Raw genomic sequence first — 26,584 nt, forward strand, 5'->3', positions numbered from 1 at the left:
TGTGTATGCTGAGTTTAAGAAAGAGTATATCAAGTTTTAAGATAGGTTAAGATAGAAGGACCAGTTTACCTAAACAGTCCTGGTGGATGCCTGTTGACTTGGTATAATTATTGACCAGTCTCCCTTTTCACTACAGAAACGTACCCTGGTTTTCATGATGTCTTTAGGAGTTCTAAGGGAGAGGATGATGAACTTTTAGATAGTGTTTCCTATCCCTGGAACAAGATTGAAAAGATGGAGGTTTCAGAGTCATGGCTTCCAGAGAGTTGTTGTAGCCATGTGGGTAGATGAAAGAGATTGTACTGAAGAGAGGAACCCTGAGAAACACCAGTGTCACAAGAGATAAAGAAGAGCTTTGAACCAGAGTTTGTATACTAACTGCAAACAATCCTCAATCCATATGTGTCATTGCCCAAAGTTTTGTCCAAAGTACAGAGTTCACATCAAATACCTTCCATTGCTCTAATTCTGATTCTGTTTGCTTTTTCATAAATCCCTGAAACTGCTCAGTAACAACATGGCACGGTAAACTGGACTTTGATATCAGAAAGATTCTAATCTTGGCTGTGTCCCTCATTAGCCATATGACATTAGAAAAATAATACATCTGTTTGATTCTGTATTTCCTCAAATAAATCATAAAAATAATGTTTCCCCTCCAATTTATTCTGATATATAGATAAAATAATGTATTTTACGTGCTGACAACCACAGGCATTTTTTAAAAAATAACAATAACTACTATCATTATTAGCATTGGCATGGACATTAAATATTATCTATTAGCTACATTCTTTATCTAAACAGCGTAGTTGAGTGTGTGGTTTGTTAGAAAATGCCTTCTCTCCTTCACGCTTTCAGCAGTCCATTTTATTTTCATGTGTACTGGTGTGACTGGTTTGTTATTGTTTGAAAGTATATATTTTTTTAAATTTCTACTCCCCTTTCCCTTCAATGCTTGTATAAACTGCACCCACTCTCTAAGGCCTGTAGCCAAGTCTCCACAAGTGTATTTCTGATTACTCCCTAACTAGCGAAGGGCCCTCTCACCTTTCTCAACTTTCAACATTGTTTAGGTTGCCTTCTCATATAACTTCTTACTTGTCCTTGATTCATAGTTATTTATGAGCTATTTCATTTTTCCTGAATAGTTAACTGCTTGGATTCAGTGACTCATCTTTGTGATTCTTATGGTGCTTACCACATCTGGCACAGGCCATAATCTTTATACATATAAATTGAATGGCACTGAAAAATATTGTTGTCAAAATTTATGCACTAATTGTTCTTATTCATTGACACAAATGATCTCTCTCATATTCTTCTTGCTATAAAACATTCCTAAAATGTTTATATTCATATTTTCTATAATATTCAGGGTTCACATCAGCACAGATCTGAGAAGGGGATGATACCTAGGGTCTTGAGGTAAAGTCAGTGAGCTTGGTTGCCAGTTACAGAGCTTAAAATTAACTCTGTAGAATAGATATAACCCAAAGGTCAACAGGATGGTTGACCCCAAATCTTCAACCCACTAGGACCTTCTTGTCCCTTAAGATTTATTTATGTTTATCCTGATACAAATGTAATGTTTCATCCCACCTATGGGGAAAAGACAGAATGACCACCACTACAGCTTCCGTATTTCCAAGAACTCCAAGGTAAGAGGGACTGTCTGCATTTATCCTTGACTTCTGTAGCACTTATCCTCCAGTGCTGTTAAATTCTCTTTACCTGTCTTTTACATGCTATCTCTTTTCTCTCCTGAACTCCATATTGCATACCCCCTCAATCACTTTCTCAAAGCTCTCCCAACACAAATTTGCATCAAAGAACTAGAAATCAACCATGAAAAGATCTTTTCAGCTGTATATCAGCCGTTCACATAGAACTTTCACCTGGTCTCTTTTTCCTTAATTTCTTCCCATCTAGACCTGGTTTTCACACTTCCTCTCCTCCTTGATTTTAAGCAGAACAATCAATCTTCCCCTCTGTTTAATTTAATCCCATCTATATCATGCTCTGGAGGAGATTTCACCTTTCACATTTGTTGTCAAAGTATTTTGCTTACACACACAAAAAGACTGTTTTCCTTCACCAAAGTGCTTTACCTTTGATTTTTAGGGGGGAGTGCTTTTTTTTTTTCCTTCCTCTACACCAGGGACAAAGTGAGAGGGGTCAGAGTCATATTAGGCAATCAATCTGCCTGTCAAACTTAAAAGGATAAAGTATCTGAAGTTCAATAAAGTGAACCAATCCATCAATGTTGGTCAAGCAGAGATACAGAAAAGTAAATGAAGGGCCAATAGGAAATAAATTTAACCAAAAAAGTAACTTCTATTAACAGCATTTTTTTTTATCTGGGTTGACTGCTTATGATAGGCTAGGCATGGGTCCTTTTAGAGCAGAACTGGTTTGCATACTCAAATTATAAACTACTTGAGAGAAACACCATATTTTGAAAGCATCTCCTAAAATCCTAGAACAAGAACTTGCACAGGAAAGTCCTTCCTAAATACTTGTAATGACTTTTTCACAGGGACACCCTCCCTTCCCCGCTTCTATGGCTATGACACAGTACAAGAAATAACAAAAGTAATTACTGGCCTTCTGCCATCATCAGCATAACCACTGGATACCCCCTTTCCCAAGTATCTTTGTCTGTACCACTATAACAAAATAAAATGTATTTCTCTGTTTCGCATTCTGGGAAGTCCAAGGTCAAGTTGTGAGCAGATTCAGTTTACAGTAAAGGTCTATTCTCTATAGATGGAGCCAGCTAGGTGTCCCCACATGGCAGAAGGGATGGAAAGGCAAAAGGAGCTAGTACATGTCCTTCAACCTCTTTTATAGAAGTACTTAATCCATTCATAAAAGTTCTGCTCTTGTGACAATCACATCCAAAAATGTTCTGTGTATCATATTGTATATTAGATCCCAAATATGAATTTTGGAGGGACACAAAGTTCAAATCATAGAACTTAACACAAAGTTAAGTGACAGCCCATTGTTACAGTTGATTCAGAAAAATCCCCTCCATAGTCCAGAAAGTTCACACTCTGTTTTGGACTACTTATTTGTGTACCTCCAGAACTCATTTGTTAAAGTCCTATTCCCATTGTGGTGGCACCTTTGGGGGATAATTATGGTTGGGGTTTTGTGGTAAGATTAGTGCCTTCCTAACAAGAGAGTACAGAAAGATACCTTGCTTTCTCTGAAGTGTGAGGAAATAGCAAGAAGAAGGTTATATATAAAGTAGGAAGAAAACCCTCACAGAAATTAAACTTTCCCAGAATCTTAATCTTAAAATTTCTAGTCTACAAAACTGAGAAAATAAATTTCTGTTGTCTGTCACCTGTGCTGCAGTTTTTTATTAGGGCAGACTGAGCAGACTAAGACACACACACACACACACACACACACACACACACACAGACCTATAAATATATATTCTCATGGGAAATACATGACTTAAAATCTAGATTATCTATCATTATTAAGCAAATTATGTCATTTCCCAGAAGATAGACATTATATTTCTAAAAAGTCCTCTTCGTTCATACTTATGAGATAACATAGAAAACATAATAACATATATGCTAGTATTCTGTGGTAATTAAGAAATTTGTAGCATTTAACTGTGACTTCACAAATTCTGCCATGAGAGAAATAATAAAGAGGTTCAGAATGCATCTCCATACCCATCCTCAATATTTTGTGGTCATCCTTGTATTGAGACAGTTTGATTTCAAATAATGCACCTGTAGTCCACCTCAAGACAAAATTAGCAAGGCCAGCTCTCTCATCCATAGTGTTCTAAGTATAGAAGAGTCAATTGTTCAGGCAGTGGGAAGAAGTAGAGGAGTTGATATTGACCTAGTGTTAGTGGTGCTCTATAATTTTTTACTTATTACAATTTTAAAACTTAGGGGATTGTCTTTCCCATAATGCAGCAGCATCTTAGTTTGTATATATGTTATTCTTAACAGCCATTGGAGCTAAATTCTGTACTCCGTTCATTTTTAGCCTTTGCTTCGGTGCTCTAGCGTCAAGCCCCAAAACTTGGACTAAGGTTATGGAAACTTGAGTGTGTCTGCCTTGCTGGTGTCCCTTTTGATTATTGGAAGAGATTGTATCTCCTGATATTCCATCGTGTAGCTCTTCAAATCACCAACCAAATTATTCCACTTGAGGAAAGTGAAGGCCTTTCCACACCCAAACAGGATGGGCTCCCTCTCTTTTATTTCTAACACTTCAGCCTTTCAACTCCTTACCCACCAGTGATACTGGCTCCTTAACTCAAATCTTCCTTTAAGATTCCTAAGACCAGATTTTTAAGGAATTAATCTCTAGGAAATGAGTATTATTTGCCTGAATAAATGAATAAAGAAATATGGAAAAAACAGAACTGAGTAACCTGAGTGGAGATAAAGAGTAATGGAAAAGTGACCTATCACTTGCATGCAACATTTTTAAGTCATTGATCAGTAACTGCTCCATTGTCTAGTGTTGAAGAAATAAGCCAGTTCACATGAATTCAATAAAATGGACAAAATGACTATTATTCCACCTATCCATCAATTATCATAAGCAGCATTCTTTTAAGTGCAACAAATCTTTCATTAGTCAGAAGATTTTTCCTTTCCCAAGATATATTTCAAAATGCTAAAGGACTTTCTTTGGTGCCAGGCAAGTATTCATCTATTTATTCATCAGTTGCTCACACAAGAGAGATAATTTGTATAATCCTAGATCAATTAGAGTGATACAAAAGAGAAACCACCATATGGTACCTTACTAGGTCTGACAGGTTTGAATATTCAGTTCATGATAAATTTAATTTAGGAATAATTTTCATTACTTCATATATTTAAATGAACTCATTACTATTATTATCTTAAATCATAAATTTTCACGATCCAAAATGTATGAAATTCAATTTGCTATATTTGCTACTTTGGAAGTCCAAGAGTAAGTTATGATTCTGTGGTTTATAGTTTGTGTGATTGCACTACGATGCTATGACCACTACAACATCATCAGACAATACACATTTTTCAACTTCATTGTAATCTTATGGAACCACCACTGTATATGTATACCATCTTTAAATGTTGCAATGCAATGCATGACTGTACTTTCTTCTTTATTGTGAAATCCATTACATTCTTGGCTAATTTTGTATCTCCTATCTCAAGAAAAAGGTAGCAATATCTTAATGGTTTTTGGAATCTGTTTGTATTGACACAAATAAATCTTCTTGTCCCTACAGTTCTCTATTATTACTTATTTAATTTACATCATTATTTATGACCATTATCATTGCTTATGTTACCATGAATTCTGGCTTTCAATCACTCTCTTAGATGTTATTACTGTGCTTCTCTGATGATAACTACAAGTGCAAATCTCTAATCATAGTAAACTTACCTTTCAGATTTTCTTAGCAAAAACAAAGAACAACACAGTTTACAACCAGGTTTTCCTCTAAACTCTTAATCCTAAGAGTCACAATCACCACATTTGTAGAATGTGATCCCTCTCAGTGATCATTGCACCCCTACCTTATATAGCTGTCAAAAAGAGGATAGATGAAGAGCTTATGGTAAAGTGAGAAAACAGACACTTAACTGCAAAAGATTCTGTGGGGCTTAAGATCAACCCAGGGAAGTACAATGTAACAATGTTAATGAAGCCAAGAGATGACATAAACTAGAGGGTTCCACTGATGTGACACATCAATGGTCTCCAAAGTCCTTGGAAGAGATGGTCAAGTCCACCCCTAAAAACTTCAAGACACTTGATGTGGAGCTTGTGGAGAGATTGAAGTGACATTGGATGTCATTATTAGATTGCACTGGGCAAAGGACACATGCCACTGACATGTACTGTCCACAGATGCTGTTCTGCTGAAATACAGGAAAGAGGTGCTGAATAGACCCACACATGCAACTTAAGTACAAGAATCAGTCAAAAGCCAGAACCCTAAATTCATCTTTTGTTCAATGTGTGTAAGTCAACCCAAATCACCTGCCCTAATCTCTCTGAAGACGGTAAGGCAAAAATGGAGCTAAGTAACTTTGAAAAGCAATGTTTTGACTGAAAACTCTAAGGCTAAAGACAAAAGGAACTGTACATAAATACTAAATGTGGTCAATTTTCTTCTCATGGAGGTGTGGATCAATAATCCTGAAACTCCTTCTCAAGTACCCTAGATTTGAACAGATAAGTAAATAGAGGTAGATAGAGAGAGACTAGTTCTCACTATCAAAGGAGGATATTACAGATGGGTAAGGACAAGGGCTAGAATAAATTTGTGATTCTTAATTATAGGCAGAGATACCAGTATGAACTCATGTTTACCTACATAGATAGATAGATAGATACAGAGATGCAATTACTGATAAATATATATTTGTATAAGGGTTAGTATACGTGTCTCTCTCTCTCTCTCTCTCTCTCTCTCTCTATATATATATATATATATATTTTTTTTTTTTTTTTTGCAGTACTGGGAATCAAACCCAGGGCCTTGTACTTGCAAGGCAAGCACTATACCAACTGAGCTGTCTCTCCAGCCCCACATATCAATATTTCTTACCTCTAGAAGCAGTGATACATCATTAGCAGTGAATACAACCAGTGCTCATATCTTTGTAATACTACCCTCTAATAAAAATAACCAGGCCTTTTTGAAGAAATGGTTATTTCAGGAACCAAGGAAGGTAAACTACAAAATGAACTTTCAATATATTGTAATGCTGGGAAGAAAAAGGTACTCAAAAAAAAAAAAAAAGTATGGGAGCATGTCAGAGGGATATAGAAGTCTCAAGTAGTCCCAATAGCAAAAGCTGGAATAATTTGAGCAATAAAATATAAATGTATCAATGAATCATAGTCCAAAGTATAAAACAAATATAGATGTTTACATTGATATAAACAACTGAATAAATAAAAATACAAATATTTCTTAGAGAAAAATTTTAAATAATTTATGTAGAATTCCAGAAATTCAATCCCCTGCTCTCCCTCATTTTGAGTATGAACTGCATTTAATTACTCAGAATGTACAGAATGGAGGAAATCAATATTACAATGGAGAAACATGAGAAAGTGTTCAATTTAACATCCCTAGGGATATAACATACTGATATCATATCACTTGTCCCCTGATAGAAGAATAGCTTTCACACACAGGCCCACACAATTGATGGGCCTGTACCATATTGGTAGGTCCAGCATACTGCATCATAGAGCAGAATAAATACTGGGACAGACAGATGAGAGAGTCATTCACCTTCCACGCCACCCTTTTGAACCAAAGCCAGACCCCAGGTTCCTTGGGCTCAGACTGTCTGATTTCCTCTGGGAATCTGGTTAACCTCAAGGGAAGTAGGAAAAATTGGGGTTCAGGGTATACTGCATTTAGAGCATCTTTTCCCAAAAGTCTTAAGTCCTCCTTGGATGCTTGTGACTGGAAGTGCCGGCAGTGCCAAGCTACCTAGACTGGTATCATATTAATACAGCTGGTGGGGTGGGGTGGAGGGCAATAGCTTACTTAGAATTTTCAGGTCAGCTTCTCAGGCCTTCAGTTAGAGACCTGTCTTCATTTTCCCCTCTGAGCTCTCTGCTGCTTTGGGGATGATTGCAATATATATGGTAAGTGTTTGATTCATGTGACCTGAGGTCTAAGCAGGGTTTACAAAGGAATGGGGGCCTGGAATGGTGGGAATGCAGAACATAACAGGAAGAGAAGGGATTTTTTTAATTGGGGAAACATCAGACTTAAAATGAAACTATAAAGCACTATTTATTAATAACAAGTTGTGATTTAGTATTCACAGTATGAAATCAAGTCTATAAAAATTAAAAATACAAACCAATATGACTATAAATGACTATGTAAACTTCTAGACAAAAGTGTGATATGAGTAGTTACCTCCAAGAACAGTGAAAAGAGGCCCAGTATTGAGTATAACATCTCAACTTCTTTATAAGAAACTTGTAAGGACTCTTGTACTTCATCAGTTCAATGCACTTTAATCACTCCTGGCTATATGTTATTCTAGATCCACAACCATAATGGAATTCTCCAAATTTTTACACATTTCATGTATTATCATCCTAAACTGTCTTCAATTTCTCAATAACGACTTGTTTTTTAAATTTAATTAGCCAACTTTAAAGCCATGTCCATCTCTTTTGTTCCTCACTAGTTCTCAGTCCTGGTGGTGAGGAAGAGCCAAGCTGTGTATGCCCTACCGCTGCCACAGCTGTTATTCTTTCATGATGTTAAAATGCTACCTTGAATGTTCATAATTCATAACTCAGATGAGCATAAATATTTCTTTTCATGAAGTAGCCTGTAAGGAACTAGTCTTGCTGAAGTGGGGTGAGAGAGAGAAAATTGAACCTTTCACAGAACCACAAAATTTTCAGGATGGAAACACACTTTTGGAAAATAATAGTCCTGGACCATAATATTAGATTCTTTTCATTTTTTATTAATTCCAGCAGGGAGCAAATTGGTCAAATGTTTGAAGAAAGTTGTGTTTCTTAGAGGGTTTATTTTATACCCACAGGAAATACAAACAGATAAATAAAATCTTAGTCTCGTTCTCCTTTTCTCTGGGCAGGCTGAAAAACAAAAGGAGAAAATACAAGGGCTGTTTGTCAGATGTCATATATTTTTCCAATCTTTTATAAATTGTGCTTAATTGCTTTGATTGCCTTTCTTCAATTTCCACCAGCAGAAACAATTTAAACCTGTCCTAGGCTAAGCCAAATTCCCCTTCTGTTGGACAAGGTCAGAGGACACACCAAATGTTTTGAAGTACCTCTTCCTCACTGGTTCCACTAGATTCAAGTCAGAGGCCTCTGGTCACCCCTCCTCGGGGCTATTTAGCACCTACTCTTACCTAAGTTATACCTAAACCAAAAGTTTCTGCTCAAAATTGGAACTCTAGGGAGAAATTTTTTCCATTTAGAACTGAAACACATCACATTTGGGAATGACATTTGTGGAGACACAAAGTTGTTATTCTTTGCTTGAATACATAAGTAGATATTGTGATTTAGGCAAAATACTTGGTTTTAACAATACTTTGTTTTCTTGCTATTCTATATTTTTAATTTCTCTCCAAAATATTACCAAAAGATGCTCAAACACATTTATGCTCAAATATCTATGTTTTAAAGTGGGTATTTGTCATAAGAAGAGAAATTTTATTACAGTTTAGCATGTTGACACATTGGAAATTTTGTAGCACATTATTCATTCTACAATGCAATGAAATGATGGGATTTGGTGGTAAATGGATGGAACTGTAGAATATCATGCTAAGTGAAATAAGCCAATCCCAAAAAACCAAAAGCAGAATGTTTTCTCCCACATGTGGATGCTAATTTGCAATGTGGTGGAGAAGGCAGGGAACAACAGAGTTACTTTAGATTATGTAGAGGTGAGTAAAGGGAGGGGAGGGGATATGGGGATGCAAAGGATAGTAGAATGGATCAGACATTATTACCCTGTGTACATATATAACTATATGACCAGTGGGATTCTATATCATGTATAGCCAGAAAAATGAGGAATCATACTCCATATATATCATGTATCAAAGTGCATTCTACAGTGCAAGTGCATATAAAATAGATTCTTATTGAATCATTAGGTAGAACCATGTGAAATCATTGATATTCATTGACATTTTTAGCCTGCAGAAATGTTCTTTCATATGGTTCTATCACCTAGAGTCTCTGCTGGTGAGGTATCCCTGAGATGACACAGGAACATATGTCAGAAGAGGACAATGGTTAACTCTTAAGCTCTGACTGGAATTTCAAATTTTGACTCCACCTCTTACTAGTTTGGTTTCCTCTTAGGTAGATAAATTATGTAACCTAAGCCTTTACTTATGGATCCATTTATTCATCTACAAAATGGGAATCACAAGAGGACCCAACACAGACATTATTTTGATAACTAAGTTAATATATATAAAGAATAAAGGATGGGATCCAAGATGGCGGACTAGAGGGAGGCTGCGTTCCTTGTTGATCCGTAACTCCGGTTTCAAGCAGAGAATATCTGTTTCTTGGTGAGGCAGTTTTTGCTGCTTATCTATCCCCTCTGTTTACCCCATTTGTCTGCTGTGATGACTTGCAGTCTGCCAGCATATCGACACCTTTTTTGAGTGCAGATTGCTCACTGTCAGGCGCCTATCATCCGCCATTTGCCTGCCTCTGGCTGGTCCATCGCCTGCCTTACACCTATCCATCACACGAGGTTCACCTCCCGATCCTCTGACAACAGTCAGCAAACTGATTGCTGACCACCAGTGAAGCATCAGCTGCCTGCTGTTGCCTGGAAGTTCACTGTTACAGTACATGCAGGTTTGATTACACATGGCTGCCGCTATTTTGAGACAACAGCCAGGCCCTGTAGGACCCCTGGCCGGACTGATTGAGCCCCATCTCCAGAATCCCTCAGCCCTACCAATCACTCCCTGCATCTGGGGCCCTCACATCGACTGACTGCTCCCTGCCGCCAGGACCCCCAGACCAATAGACTGCACCCTATCACCAGGACCCCAAAACAACTGACTGCACCTGGCCTCCAGGATCCCGCAACCACACCAAATACACCCAAACTCCAGGACCCCTGCCTGACCAACCACATCCCGCATCCAGGACCTCCAGCTTACCACGTCCATATGCTGAGCTGCAGTTCCCCATTTGCCAACACATTTTGATGCCAGAGTGGCCATCTTGGATAATCCTGGAAGCTGGAGCTCCAATCTTTAGGTGGGGCAAATCCCATCCTGAGATGCCTGCTGGAGGCTTGAAGCTCATTGTCAGGTACCTCTCATGCATCAGGATACTGAACACTGGGAGGTTTCATTACTATATGACCGTTATACTATAGGTTTTCTTTTTTCTCCTTTTTAAAAAAAATTTAAGGTTTTATTTCTTTACTTTTCTTGCTCTCTTTTCCTTTTGTTTACCTGTTCCTTCAGAGTCTCTTTCTCCCTTTTTTGCATGCTAACATCCAATTTCTTTTGATTACACTCTCACCCTTTCTATTATCTAGAACTTCTGTATAATCTTTTCTTATTCCACTAACAGCCACATTCTATATCCCTCTGCATCCTCTTTGTCCTCCATTAGAAACTGCAGACCTTATTGCAAATATGTTTGTTTTACTGAAGATATTTGAACTCATTCTGTTTATTATGACAATTTTGTTATTGTCCTCATAGGGGCTATTTGGTTTAGGATTGCATAGTGTCTGAATTGGGGACTGCTAATATTGATCTCCCCTTAAAAGGATTTTGGAAACCTATAGGGCCACTATAAGCCTATAGGAGGAAATCTGAAATACCTCAGATCTGCACTGCTAGAGGGGAAGATACATGAACAACATGAAAAAACAAGGGAAGAAAATGATCCAAACAAATCTAGATTCTATATTAGTAGAATCCAATGACAGTATGTCAGAAGAAATGTCAGAAAAGGACTTCAGATTTTACATGATTAAGATGATTCGCGAAGCAAAGGATGAGATAAGAGAGCAAATGCAGGCAATGAATGATAATACCAATAAGCTGAAAGAGCACCTGCAGGAAACAAAAGATCATTTCAAAAAAGAGATAGAGATTCTCAAAAAAAAACCAAACGGAAATCCTTGAAATGAAGGAAACAATAAACCAAATAAAAAACTCAATGGAAACCATCACCAAAAGACTAGACCACTTGGAAGACAGAACCTCAGACGATGAAGACAAAATATTTAATCTTGAAAATAAAGTTGCCCAAACAGAGAATATGGTAAAAAATCAGGAACAGAATCTCCAAGAATTATGGGACATCATGAAAAGACCAAATTTAAGAATTATTGGGATTGAGGAAGGCACAGAGATACAAACCAGAGGAATGAACAACCTATTCAATGAAATAATATTAGAAAATTTCCCAAGCCTGAAGAATGAAATGGAAAATCACATACAAGAGGCTTACAGAACACCAAATGCACAAAATCATAACAGATCCACACCAAGGCACATTATAATGAAAATGCATAACATTCAAAATAAAGATAGGATTTTGAAGGCCGTGAGAGAAAAGCATCAGATTACATATGGGGGGAGATCAATATGGATAGCAGCTGACTTCTCAACCCAGACTCTAAAAGCTAGAAGGGCCTGGACCAACATATTTCAAACTCTGAAAGAACATGGTTGCCAACCAAGAATCCTATACCTAGCAAAACTGCCCTTCATATTGGAAGATGAAACAAAATCCTTTCATATAAACAAAAGTTAAAAGAATTTACAAATAGAAAGCCCTCACTACAGAATATTCTCAAAAAAATATTCCATGAGGAGGAAATTAAAAACAACAATGTAGGTCAGCAAAGGGAGGAACTACCATAGGAAAAAACCACTCAAAGGAGAAACAAAGACAACTTAAAAACCAAAAATAAGCCAATTGACTGGGAATACAAATCATTTCTCAATAATAACCCTGAATGTTTAATGGCCTAAACTCATCAATCAAAAGACATAGACTGACAGAATGGATTAAAAAGAAAGACCCAACAATATGCTGCCTGCAAGAGACTCATCTCATAGAAAAAGACATCCACAGACTAAAGGTGAAAGGATGGGAAAAAACCTACCACACACATGGACTCAGTAAAAAAGCGAGGGTTTCCATCCTTATATCAGATAAAGTGGACTTCAAGCCAAAGTTAGTCAGAAGGGATAAAGAAGGACATTTCATACTGCTTCAGGGAACCATAAATCAGGAAGACAACAATAATAAATATTTATGACCCAAACAATGGTGCATCCCTGTACATCAAACAAATCCTTCTCAATTTCAGGAATCACATAGACCACAACACAATAATTCTGGGTGACTTTAAACACTGCTGTAACCACTAGATAGATCTTCCAAACAAAAACCAACCAAAGAAACCATAGAAGTCAGTAACACAATCAATAACCTAGACTTAATAGACATATATAGAATATTCCATCCATCAACGAGCAGATTCACTTTCTTCTCAGCAGCACATGGAAACTTCTCGAAAATAGACCATATGTTATACCACAAAGCAGCCCTTAGGAAATGCAGAAAAAATAGAGATACTGCTTTGTGTTCTATCAGATCATAATGGACTGAGAGTAGAAATCAATGACAAAATAAAAAACAGAAATTACTCCAACACCTGGAGACTAAATAATATGCTATTGAATGAAACATGGATAACAGAAAACATCAGGGAGGGGATAAAAAAATTCTTAGAGCTCAATGAGAATGACGGTAAAACATATCAAAATCTCTGGGACACTATGAAAGTGGTACTAAGAGGAAAATTCATTGCATGGAGCACATTCCAGAAAAGAATGAAAAGTCAACAACTAAATGACCTAACATTACAGCTCAAAGCCCTAGAAAAAGAAGAACAGAATAACACCAAAAGTAGTAGAAGACAGGAAATAATTAAAATCAGAGCTGAAATCAATGAAATTGAAACAAAAGAAACAATTCAAAAAATTGACAAAACAAAAAGTTGGTTCTTTGAGAAAGGAAACAAAATAGACAAACCCTTAGCCACATTAACAAAGAGAAGGAGAGAGAAGACTCAAATTACTAAAATTTGTGATGAAAAAGGAAATATCATGACAGATACCACTGAGATACATAACATAATTAGAAGCTACTTTGAAAATCTGTATTCCAACAAAATAGAATCTACTGAAGACATTGACAAATTTCTAGAGACATATGCTTCTCCCAAACTGAACCAGGAGGACACACACAATTTAAACAGATTGATATCAAGCAATGAAATAGAAGAAGCCATTAAAAAACTACCATCCAAGAAAAGCCCAGGACCAGATGGATTCTCAGCCGAGTTCTACAAGACCTTCAAAGAAGATCTCATTCCAATACTTCTCAAAGTATTCCAGGAAATAGAAAAAGAGGGTACCCTACCAAACTCGTTATATGAAGCTAATATCACTCTCATACCCAAACCAGGCAAAGACACATCAAGGAAAGAAAATTTTAGACCTATATCCTTGATGAATATAGATGCAAAGATCCTTAACAAAATATTGGCAAACCGTATCCCAAAACATATTAAGAAAATCATGCACCACGATCAAGTGGGTTTCATCCCTGGAATGCAAGGATGGTTTAACATCCATAAATCAATAAACATAATCCATCATGTCAATAGACTTAAGGATAAAAATCATATGGTTATTTCAATGGACACAGAAAAAGCGTTCGACAAAACCTTCATGCTCAAAACACTAGAAAAAATAGGGATAGTAGGAACATACCTGAACATTGTAAAGGCTATTTATGCTAAGCCCATGGCCAACATCATTCTTAGTGGAGAAAAACTGAAACCATTCCCTTTAACAACCGGAACAAGACAAGGATGTCCTCTTTCACCACTTCTATTCAATATTGTCCTCAAAACTCTAGCCAGAACAATTAGGCAGACTAAAGAAATTAAAGGGATATGAATAAGAAAAGAGGAACTTACGCTGTCACTATTTGCTGATGACATGATTCTATAATTAGAGGATCCAAAAAACTCCTCCAGAAAACTTCTAGACCTCAATGAATTCAGCAAAATAGCAGGCTATAAAATGAACATGCATAAATCTAAAGCATTTTTATACACAAGCGATGAAACAGCTGAAAGGGAAATGAGAAAAAAAAACTCCATTTGCAATAGCCTCAAAAAAAATAAAATATTTGAGCATCAATCTAACCAAAGAGGTAAAAGATCTCTACAATGAAAACTACAAAACATTGAAGAAAGAAATTGAGGAAGACCTTAGAAGATGGAAATATCTCCCATGTTCTTGGATAGGCAGAATTAATATTGTCAAAATGGCCATACTACCAAAAGTGCTATACAGATTCAATGCAATTCCAATTAAAATCCCAATGATGTACCTTATAGAAATAGAGCAAGCAATCATGAAATTCATCTGGAAGAATAAGAAACCCAGAATAGCTGAAACAATCCTTAGCAGGGAGAATGAAGCAGGGGGTATCTCAATACCAGAACTTCAACTATACTACAAAGCAATATTAACAAAAACGGCATGGTATTGGCACCAAAATAGACAGGTAGATCAATGGTACAGAATAGAGGACATGGACACAAACCCAAATAAATACAATTTTCTCATACTAGACAAAGTTGCCAAAAATATGCAATGGAGAAAAGATAGCCTCTTCAACAAATGGTGCTGGGAAAACTAGATCCATATGCAACAGAATGAAACTAAACCCCTATCTCTCACCCTGCACAAAATCAATTCACAATGGATCGAGGACCTCAAAATCAGACCAGAGATCTTGCATCTCATAGAAGAAAAAGTACGTCCAAATCTTCACCTTGTTGGCTTAGGATCAGACTTCCTTAACAGGACTCCCATAGCACAAGAAATAAAAGCAAGAATCAACAACTGGGATAGATTCAAACTAAATAGCTTTCTCTCAGCAAAGGAAACTATCAGCAATGCGAAGAGAGAGCCTACAGAGTGAGAGAAAATCTTTGCCACTCATACTTCAGATAGAGCCCTAATTTCCAGAATATATAAAGAACTCAAAAAATTCTACACAAAGAATACAAATAACCCAATTAACAGATGGGCTAAGGATATGAACAGACGCTTCACAGAAGAAGATCTACAAGCAATTAACAAACATATGAAAAAACGTACACCATCTTTAGTAATAAGAGAAATACATATCAAAACTACCCTAAGATTCTACCCCAATTAGAATGGCGATTATCAAGAATACAAGCAACAATAGGTGTTGAAAAGGATGTGGGGTAAAAGGTACACTCATACATTGCTGGTGGGTCTGCAAATTAGTGCAGCCACTCTGGAAAGCAGTGTGGAGATTCCTTAGAAATCTTGGAATGGACCCACCAGGGAGGACCCAGCTATCCCACTCCTCAGCCTATAGCCAAAGGACTTAAAATCAGCATACTACAGAGATACAGCCACATCAATGTTCATAGCTGCTCAATTCACAATAGCCAGACTGTGGAACCAACCTAGATGTCCTTCAATTGATGAATGGATAAAGAAACTGTGAGATATATATAAAACAGAATATTACTCAGCTATAAAGAATAATAAAATTATGGCATTTGCAGGCAAATGGATGAAATTGGAGAATATCATGCTAAGTGAGATAAGCCAATATCAAAAATCCAAAAGGCGAATGATCTCACTGATAAGTGGATGATGACACATAATGGGGTCTGGAGGGGGGCAAGAATAGAGGAAGGAGGGACTGTATAGAGGGGAAAGAGGGGTGGGAGGGGTGGGGGGGAAGGAAAAAATAACAATGAATCAAACATCATTACCCTATGTAAATGTATGATTACGCAAATGGTAGGCTGTTACTCCATGTACAAACAGAAACAACATGTATCCCATTTGTTTACAATAAAAATAAATTAAAATTTAAAAAAAACAAAAAAAAGAACTAAGTGTAACGGTTGGTGTTTGTCTATACAGCTCTTGACAAATGTTCAGTCATTTTGCTTTTTTTAATAAGAATGCCGATAATTTTTTTAAATCTAAAGTATAGTTACCTGAGATCCTTGTGATTGCAATGTTTTTATGCTAAGGCAGCTTGACTTGCAGCAACCAGTTTTGGACCCTGAATACAAAGAAATGACAGATTTGGGGAGAATATGAGCACTACCATTAGAAAACAAAAATAGCCAGTTATACAAAAAATAAGTGATTATAAAGTGATTTTTACATGCGTCACCCCCTTTAGTTCCCATTCACTACCAGGATCTCTACAAAGAACCTCACCAACAAACACTGTTTCCAAGAAAATTAAAAATAAGTATATTGTCAGGACATAGGGGAACTATTAAATGATTTAGATACTTACATGTCCATTCCCATACCCACTAATTTGCAAAATTCAATCAAATGAGAAACCAGCATTTTTCAGGAAAATGTTTAAATAAATTAATGCTTTGACTTACTCACCAAAGCATTTCAAGTCTTATAAATACTCCTATCCACTCATAACCATCACAAATTTGGAACAGAAGAGACAGGATAAGCACTTAATACTATGCCACAGTGAAGCAGGAGCTAAAACCAAGAACCACTTTAGTCATTTTGTAAGACAATTGTACACAGAATAAGATCTCTGTTCCACACGTCTTTCAAAACGTGAATTCCTAACCCGTGACCTGACTAAATACACAAAAATGGAAACTGGATATGGTGAAATGAAAGCAGCCTCAGCACCTCCTCAGAGAAGCAGGCCTCCTTGTCCTCAGCCTTGCAGGACTTTTCTAGAAAAGCTCCGAAATCCCCCATCACAGCTTTCAGTTGATCTGTTGTTGCTGTAGTCTTGTGTTTCGCCAGCTCAGCAAATGCTCTGCATTTGAACAAGAAATGAAAGAAACATCAAGGAAAAGGTTAGTCACAGAAAGAAAAATTAAGGTGATAAGAACAGTAGTGCCATCATTTAAGATTATAAATCTTCCAGGTGCGGTGGCACAGGCCAGTAATCCCAGCTGCTTAGGAGATCGAAGCAGGAGGATCTTGAAGTCAAAGCCAGCCTCATCAATTTAGTGAGGCACTTAGCAACTCAGCGAGACCCTGTCTAAACATAAAATATTTAAAAAAAGCTGGGGATGTAGCTTAGTGTTAAGCACCCCTGGATTCAATTGAGTACCAAAAAAAAAAAAAAAAAATTATACATTTTAGAGCCAGGCAGCTCTGGGTTTGAGGTTAAGCATGCCATTTAACCTCATGTGAGATTAATAAAATTCACTTCACTAGGGTTGGTGGGAGGACCAAATAAGATAATAGTTTTTTACATAGTTTCAGTAGATCTCCAGAAAGCATACATCATGGCATTAGATATTGTTCAGATTTTAGAAGTCATGCCACATTGACTTTTATAGCTACTGAAGGGAATAAAATGACCCCTAAATTTCTAATGACCTTGAACTTCACTGAAAAATCTTCTTCTTTAAGAACCTTTAAAGTTGGTCTTTGCAATTTGCCCTATTCAGAGTTAATTATGAGGAGGTTACAGGAGGTAAGACTATCCAAACAAATGGGAGGTGGTGGTTCTCCTTCATTGACATCTGAAAAGACAACAGTGCCAGAAAGCATGTTGTGTGGGAGGAACAGGTTTTCTAATATTATTTTTAAGTCTGGACCATGATTTCAGGCCACCAGAGATGGCAGCAACTTTTTTGTTGCTAAGTTTCATACAATTGTCACCCTATGTGACAGCATTGAGGAGTTCAGCCCCAAAACTCACATTTCTAGATGTTTTCTATTCAATTGTCATTCTCAAAAGTCACATGGCAGGGTTTTCTCTCACCTATGAGGGCACTCTAGAACAAATTGAAAGTAGCATTCATGCCTAGAAATAAATCCACCTATGATTTCTACAACTAATTTGCTGTGTGCACAAATTTATCAGTTTGATGTTCAGCCTTTTCTACTGGACCTACCTATGATCTTATTCTACTGTGGTTTTCATCCACAATATCATTATGAATAGTTAGCAGGTAAGAGTCTAATACAGTTTTTTCCCCTCTAAGGGAAAGAAGTCCTTCATTTTATTGTTGATAATTTTATCAACTTAATAAGGCCAACACTTAAGTACTTCCTCTAGGGAATATAACCATTACATGAGACAGTTTGCTCCTTTCAATTAACAGTTCTCATTATCAAGACTACAAACCTGATAATGAAATACTGCTCACATTTGTTTCTTGATTTGTTGCTCAGTCTCTGGAAGTGTGCATATATCTGCATGGAAGGTGAATGTTTCAGCATTAAATTCTTTGGGAGTATATGTGTCATCAACTTGCAGAGTGGAAAAGCATCCCAGCTTGTTCACAAAGGACTCAGAGCAGCATTTGGTGACTCACTCACTGGATTCTTCTCATGATTCACACACAATGAGTTCAGGACTGCAGACAGCTGAAGAACAGGAAGGAGAGTAAAAATTCAAAAGAGGCACAATTGAAGGTATTCCATGAACACTCATTTTCCCATGCACCCAAAGAAGTGTCATATTAAACTAGTAACAATGAATGCAAAGTTTATTGAGGCAACAAATGACTATCTTTGGAACTAAACATAAAGAACTCTTTAAAGTTGACTCTTTTACAAGTAAGTCTCCATGTCAAGTAGGGTAGAAGCCTTTAGTAGGTAGTGAAGATTTCATGTGCATGACTTGATGTTATCTGTAGCTATTATAAATATGCCATAAAATGCAATATATTCTCTGGTCACAGTCTGTTGTGGTCATGCCTACTCTTTGGGAGTATTCCCCTTAAATGTATTGAGTCTTCCATAAGAAATTCCTTTGTTCTGTTATAGAAGATTAATTTTCTGTTCATAATTAAGTGTGGAACCAGTAAAAATGAACAGATAGCCAGAAAGCAGGGTCAGGTAAGAATTTGAACACAGCCACATTTTTTAAAAACGAAACTTCTATCAGTAGTGAATTTATTGTACTAAAGCCCAGTATTTAATAAAATGTACAATGTGTAAAATCTCAGAAAGAGAGTACCTGGAGAAAATAATTCATGAAAATAATTGGAGGTGATATGTCTTGAAATGTGTGTTGGAATGGGGAAGAAGTAGTCTTATACTGGCATATGAAATAGAAACTCCCAAATGTCTTAAGAGGGAAAGACATCATTAAATTTATTATATTTTAAAAGACTCACATAGTCTTCAACACAGGGCATTTTGTGTGCTTCAGAAAGCTTACAGCATTTGGTGGCCACTTTTCCTAAGTGTCTTGATGCCTTTACAAGAGTGGGAGTTGACACCTGGGGTATTTTCTGAGTGTAACGAGTTACAAGTCTGTTTAAAAAAAAAAAAAAAAGTCCATGTGTTTTTAGCCAAACAAGAAACTGTCTTTCTAATATAGTAATTAAGCAGAGAAAACTCAGCCAAAATTAACTAATATGTTCTTATTTGCCATTCATCAAATTATGTTTGTCTAAATCAACTGCAGTGGTACAGGCCTCTAATCCCTGCAACTCAAGAGGTTGAGGCAAGAGGATTACAATTTTGAGACCAGCCTCAGCAATTTAGTGACAGCCTAAGTAACTTAGCAAGACACTGTCCCAAATGTTAAAAAAATTTTTAAAGTAGTAGGTTTGTAGCTCAGTGGTAAAGCTCCCCTCATTCAATCCCTAATACCCACCACCAAAAATTATCTTCATCTATCAGGGTGAAGGCTTGGGTCATAAAAAGACTTTGTCCTGACCAATTCATTAAACATGGTCTTGAATACCACCTGTACCATATAATCCTAGGAAAGTTAGCTACCTTATTATAATCCAGTAACATTAATATATTTATTATTATAACTTTGTTTCATTAAATGCTATTGAGAGTCTAATATAAATCAGTATTATGATAAATCTGAAAGATGTGAGTGAAAAATGGGAAAAAATATACCTGCCTCAATAGGAATGGTGTAAGGATTAAATTAAAAGTGATCATACATGCAATTAACCAGGCATGTTATGTAGCATGCAATAATCATTGAAAAAGAATCCCAATCACCATATAAAGTCAATGTATGACTGTAATCTACTTAATAGAAGCAACTATGTATTATTCACTGTTGTTATCCCTGAGCTATAGTTAAAAGGGTGCTAACTATGTATATAAACTGTACAATAAATACCTACTAACCATGTGTCCCTTCTTGTTTCTTGCCTTTCCCTCCATACATAAGGGCCTATTAAGTTGGGACATTATTTCAGCATGTCATATTGTCTCTATCTCTTCTAGAGAGGGAAATTGTAGGAAAACAAGGTCATAACCATCAGAGTATAATATATCTTCTGAACATCCACTCTTTCCACAAATGGACCAATATGAATGCAATTTCAGATACTATCTAAATGTATTTCATCATATTTTTTGTGTTCAGCTTTCACATTACTTCTTGAACTACTACTATTCAAGGCCTACTACTTCCTGCTCTGTAAAAGGCTGCTATAGTTTATTTACTCACAAACTATCCCTTACTCTTCAAGGATCATCCCCAGTTGATAAGCCAAGATTTGTCACTAGCCCTCCCAGCCTACCTACTCCCAGTCTCAAGAGACCATTTTTTAAAACTGTACACAAATAGAGGCCTCTCCATCCCATCAACTATATTATCTCTACTCTCTAGACTTTCTTGATTAAAAAGGTTTAAGAATAAATGTGTATTTCTGCTATTAAAGTCATATGCTAGGTGGCCTATATATGAAGTAGTAAATAATTGCAAATTTGTCAAGGAAAAAAGGCAGCTAATAAACAAAATTACTTACACATTTTGGAATTTATATTCTCCAAGCTACTCATAGAGATCACAGTGTTGCTTGACTATGTTCTGAGGCGCAGCCACAAGAGGTTGAAATTCCTCAAACTGGAACATAAAAGAATGGTATTTATAGGTCCTTCTGAGGACCAGATGCAGGTCACTTCTTACCCCTTCCTTCTTTCTGCCCAAAGCCACATGAGTAGATGTTCAGTGCCACATCTGTCACATCACCTTCTTATTTGCACTAAATAGTACTTACATATTACTTAAATAATAGTTCCTCTTATTTGGCAGACTGTATGGTGCAAGGAGTTAAGAATCTTCACTCTGGCTCATTGTCTGGCTTCTCAGCCAGGCCACCTGACTCATTTTCTAGTGGTGTAGCTTCACTAACCATATCTGAGATTCAGAATCCTCATCTTCACAATAGAGGTGAAAATAGTGCTTACCACACAGAATTGCTCTAGAAACCAACTAAGCTAATGAAATTAAAATAGTGCATAGTACATAGTAAAAGATCAATAAATGATGGTCATAGGTATTATTATTATTATTATTATTATTATTATTATTTATTATTATTATTACCAGGCCATCTCTCCAGTAAAATCTTCAGCATCAGTTGCAGTATGGTGCCTGGCATACAGCAGCTTCTTGGTAGAGGAAAGTAAGTCTTTCTCTGATTCTATAATAGTTGGAAACAATTAATATATATTAGTAGGAACTCTAAAATCCTCCAGAACAGGTGTCTTCTAACTTATCATCTTATAAAGCATTTCCTAAACTTCCTCAAAAAGATTTTAAAATATAAAATATAAATTAATTTCATAACCTCCCTTAAGATGTTAACTCCACTACTTGATAAACCATGAGTCAGGTTAACTTTCTTTATATCTAAGTTAAATGTCTTTTAATAGACATTTAAATTTACCTCATGTTATTTTGTTCTTAGGAATATGGAAAACAAGGAAATTATGGCCACAATTTTGTGAAATTAGAGATTACTGTCTTCATATCTTTCTTTTCTAGACCAACTTTCTAAAATTTATTAACCATCCTATTTAAGATTGATTTTCCTAAAAGGTTTAAGAGCACAGAACTGAATCCATATCAAGAAAATATCTAAACTGTACTGTATATCACTTCAGTCCTGCATTGATTTTCTTTCTCATTATTGGAATTGACAAAATGCTACGTCCTTCTTTTCCTGCAAGACACCTACCACGTTGCCATAGCATGCAGGAGGATCAGCCTCAGCACAGCACTTCTCCAGTCTGGCTTCATATGCCTTGGCGATTCTCAGCAGCAAAAGGGAGCTATACTCGGGATGCCTCCTCAAATATTCATACAAAAACCTTAGTAAGATGAACATAGATCTACTTGAACCAATGAGCCAGAAAATGTACATAACTAACTTTAACTGTGACTCATATTCCCAAGGTCTGAATTTGACTAAACCCCATGCAGTGAAGCTTAGTGGCACAGGACTTGGGGCCCTCCCTGGGCTCAATTTCTGGTTCTGCCACTTATTTTACTCTATTATGTTAGGCAACTTATTAAAACTAAAGAGCCCTTAGTTTCCTCCTCTGAAGAATGGGAATGATAATAATATTCATCTCTTAAGTTGAGTTATGAGAGATACATGACACAATCTGTGTAAAACATTCTTCCTGGCACATCTTAAATGTTTGATGAATGGTGCCTGTTATTTTCATGTATACTTAGTTCGATTTGGATTACATCTCAAAAGTATTCTACTAAACAGAGATATATTCTTAAAATATTCTTTTTCCTCTTTATATGACTGAAATCTTAAAGGATACATCATTTTGTAAGTACTATTTAGTGCAAAAGAAGCTATCGTAATCCAACAATAAAATTGTACAGCTTGTCATCATTTCTACTGATCATATAAAATCATTTTTTATTTAACTGCATTTTCATAGTGCTGAAGTTTTGCTCTTTTCATAGAAGTGAAACACCTAGTGTCAAATTCTAGACTTCTTTTTATCATGATTGCTGCCAACACATAGATGAATAGATATAGACAGATGTGTGAATAGAGTTAAATGCATACATAGATGATTCATAGGCAATATATGTTCATATATATATTAGATGTTTAAGAAGTAGCCTTTTAATGAATGATTGAATTAATAAATGTTAGATAAATAATTTGTATACATACAAGTATTTCTAGAGATAACTCTAGAGATGTCCCTGGGGAGTAAGGAACATTGAGCTTTTACCATGAATGTATACTGAACGACAATGTTTGAAATTAATCAGATTTTTTAAACTTCAAAGACTAGGAGTCAAAAGGCCAACATGGAAACTTTGTAACTCCTGGGCAAGATGGAAACTATAGTAACTCCAAAGGAAAGCCTAGCATATCTTCCTAAATCAAGAGTATGAAAGGGTAATTCCTTATTTAACTTACGTGCCCAAGAAGATATCTTTTGCCTCAGCATAGTTTTTGCAATCACCCTTATCCTCAGCAAAATCAGCTGTTATTGGAGGTAAGTTATCAGGCTTGTCATCCTCGTCCAGCTCAGCAATGCAGTGGGATCTTTCCAACTCAGGCTTAGCACAACATGCAGCCACTTTCTTCGCAAATGTATCTTGATTATCACAAATGAACTTGAAAAGGTTTACCTGTGAAGAGATCAACAATTATTCAACATAAATTGGCATTGCTACTCTTTCTCTCCAGACATACTCTTTATCTCCAGACCTTTATGATGTTGTAGAACATGTTCACTGTATTCCAAGGTCATCATTCACAACCTTTGTGTCTTCTATGAACACAGATCCTCCATCAGTTCTTCTGAGCCTGGAGTCTCAGAACTACTAAAACACACCACTTGATCAAAAAGACTTGTTGGGAACCAGTTATCATTTATTTGTTTATTATAATCAATTACTCTCAGCTATTTATTAATTTTATATTTCCACTGTTGAGGCATTTAAGTTTTTTAAATTGAAAGTTAATGCTATTGTTTCAAATATTGCTCTCAAAATAAATGCAGGCATTTTGAAACCAAATAACTGAGTAAAGCATGAGAGATTTTTTAAAAAATGAGTCAAGATCACAGTCATGGGTCTTGCTTATATATATAAAATATCTGTCTTAAATTTCCAGGAAGTGTCATGATAGCTCAGGATTCTGATAAATGGTCATTATTTTTAATCTTTGAAGAAAGGGAGACAATACTACAAATTTGGGAAAGAGGTCATGTTTAGGAAAACAGTTAATGAAAGGAGAGAACATGGGGGTGGTGGAGAATGCATCATTTCCAAAGGTCTCTTGAGATAATGGCCCTTCTCCAGCCACACCTTTCCCCAGAAAAATATCTTAGCAATGAACTTTTGCAGTTATTCTCCTTCAGCTTCAACCTAGATTCTCAGCCTATGACTGAAAGAGGTTAAAAATGTGTGAATGAGTTTCTCAGCTCATTTAGCAATTAGGATAGTTAGGTTTATAAAAAAGTACCACAGAGAAGGGAAAGCTTGGAGATGGAGCAAATGAAAGCACAGAAGTCCATGTCAACAATTGCCAGTTGTCCCCAATGATGCCTTAGCACGTCTATTCTACCAACTTAAGCATGTAAACTACTAAAGGAAAAGTAATGACTCTTTACCCTGTCATGTGCACATTCAAGTTGATCACCTAAGCAGGATTCCTTGTGGATTTTGGTAAGATCTGTTGCCATCTTGGTAATATCTGTAAATTCAGCTTGGGAAAATCTCTGGCTTAGACGAGCTACTTCCCTAAAAAGAAAATCCGCCCATCAATATATTATTATCAGGCAGTGTGAAAGACCTATGAAAATGCTATTTATAACAAAGAAATTCAAGACAAACTAACGCATAGAAATTTTGTTAATTCATTAGATATTTAATGCTAGAACTGAACTGAATGGTGATTTTTTTTCCTGTTTTCTTAAAATTATCCATGGTAAGAGTGTATGGTGGATAGAAACCTGATGATTCATAAAATCAGCAAACAGGAATGTTGAAAGGGGTAAGGGTCTGAGGGGCATCAGCTATGGAGCCCAGATCTGACTTCCAGATCTAACTTCATAACTTCTTAGCAGTGAGACCCTAGGCAAGTTACTTAACTTCTCTGAACTTTAACCTTCTCAGTGTCACAACATCATGCTAAATTGAAGCACTGTTTTGGAGAGTAAATTAGATAATACCTGTGAAAATATTTTATAATCTGGGAAGTATCACACAAACTCCAGTTACCTTTTTTCCTTCATGAAAACACCCTCTTTCCTGACTACTAAAGTTTTTCAAGAAAATTAATTTCCTAACTTCTACATAATTAGGGAGTTTTTATTAAGTAAACTTTTAAAAAGAAATTGATCCAGCATGGCCTCTAAGCTCTAAGACAAGATATAAAAGACTAATGTCATCATTCTTTCTGAAATCATTTCAGTGTTTTCTAAAACCAGTAAAGGAGACTTCTTTCCCAGAACTAGTCACTGCCTGGCTAATGTGTACTGGTTCATGTTAGGGGTATTTCTTTTATCAATTTGATTGGTTTTTATGGTTTGGATGGTAAGAATGATGGGAAAGATGGTTCAATTGACAGTTTCTAGACAGCATGCATGTCTATTAATTTTATCTCCTGTTATATTGATTCATTGTTGACTGACAGGTGAGGGGTTGGAAGAGTAGGTAATATTTTTCTTAGCTCAGATACTGAAGGAGGTTCCAACAATCATCTAAATAATATACAAACAGAAGCCCAGTCAAAAACAGGAGATCAAAAGCAGAGTCAGAACTATGTGAAAACTACAAGTAGTAACTTCAGCTTAGTTGGTGACTGAATTTAATTATCAGGACATGAAAGAGGAGTAGATACTTTCGGATGGTTGTGGGAAAGGATAAAATTAAATAAAAGCCCCTGACTGTAGCTCTATAAAAATAATAGACCATTAGTGTAAGATTCCTAGTCTTCATAAACAAATAGAATTTCTATATATTTCTTTTTAGGACAAAAATGATGTCTTCTAAATTCTTTAGCAACTTAGAAAAATAAGACAAAAAATAATGTGAATTTATAACTTATATTCTGATATTCACTTCTATGAGTTTTCTGTCTTTTAGACAACAATGACAACAAACTGCATTTGTAAGCACTGGGAGAAATGACAAGTAAATATACTTGTGTCAATGGAACCATTATCAC

At 36.2% G+C, this 26,584-nt stretch overlaps 1 protein-coding gene and 1 pseudogene across 2 annotated transcripts in view; both read right to left on the reverse strand.

Moving 5' to 3' along the window:
• Window positions 1-26,584, reverse strand: part of LOC306669271 (albumin-like) — a 120,019-nt pseudogene that overhangs the window by 89,227 nt on the left and 4,208 nt on the right. The window contains exons 5-12 of the transcript XR_013766753.1: window positions 25,026-25,155; window positions 23,825-24,039; window positions 22,607-22,739; window positions 21,392-21,489; window positions 19,784-19,922; window positions 18,809-19,028; window positions 17,328-17,460; window positions 16,649-16,716 (exon numbers count right to left, since the gene is read on the reverse strand). The product of XR_013766753.1 is annotated as an albumin-like (transcript). The remainder of the gene's footprint in view (window positions 1-16,648; window positions 16,717-17,327; window positions 17,461-18,808; window positions 19,029-19,783; window positions 19,923-21,391; window positions 21,490-22,606; window positions 22,740-23,824; window positions 24,040-25,025; window positions 25,156-26,584) is intronic.
• Window positions 1-26,584, reverse strand: part of LOC306668993 (albumin-like) — a 120,148-nt gene that overhangs the window by 87,925 nt on the left and 5,639 nt on the right. The gene's annotated exons all lie outside the window — the stretch shown is intronic.

Source organism: Sciurus vulgaris (genome assembly GCF_902686455.1).
Source record: "Sciurus vulgaris genome assembly, chromosome: 9".
Lineage (NCBI taxonomy): Eukaryota > Metazoa > Chordata > Mammalia > Rodentia > Sciuridae > Sciurus > Sciurus vulgaris.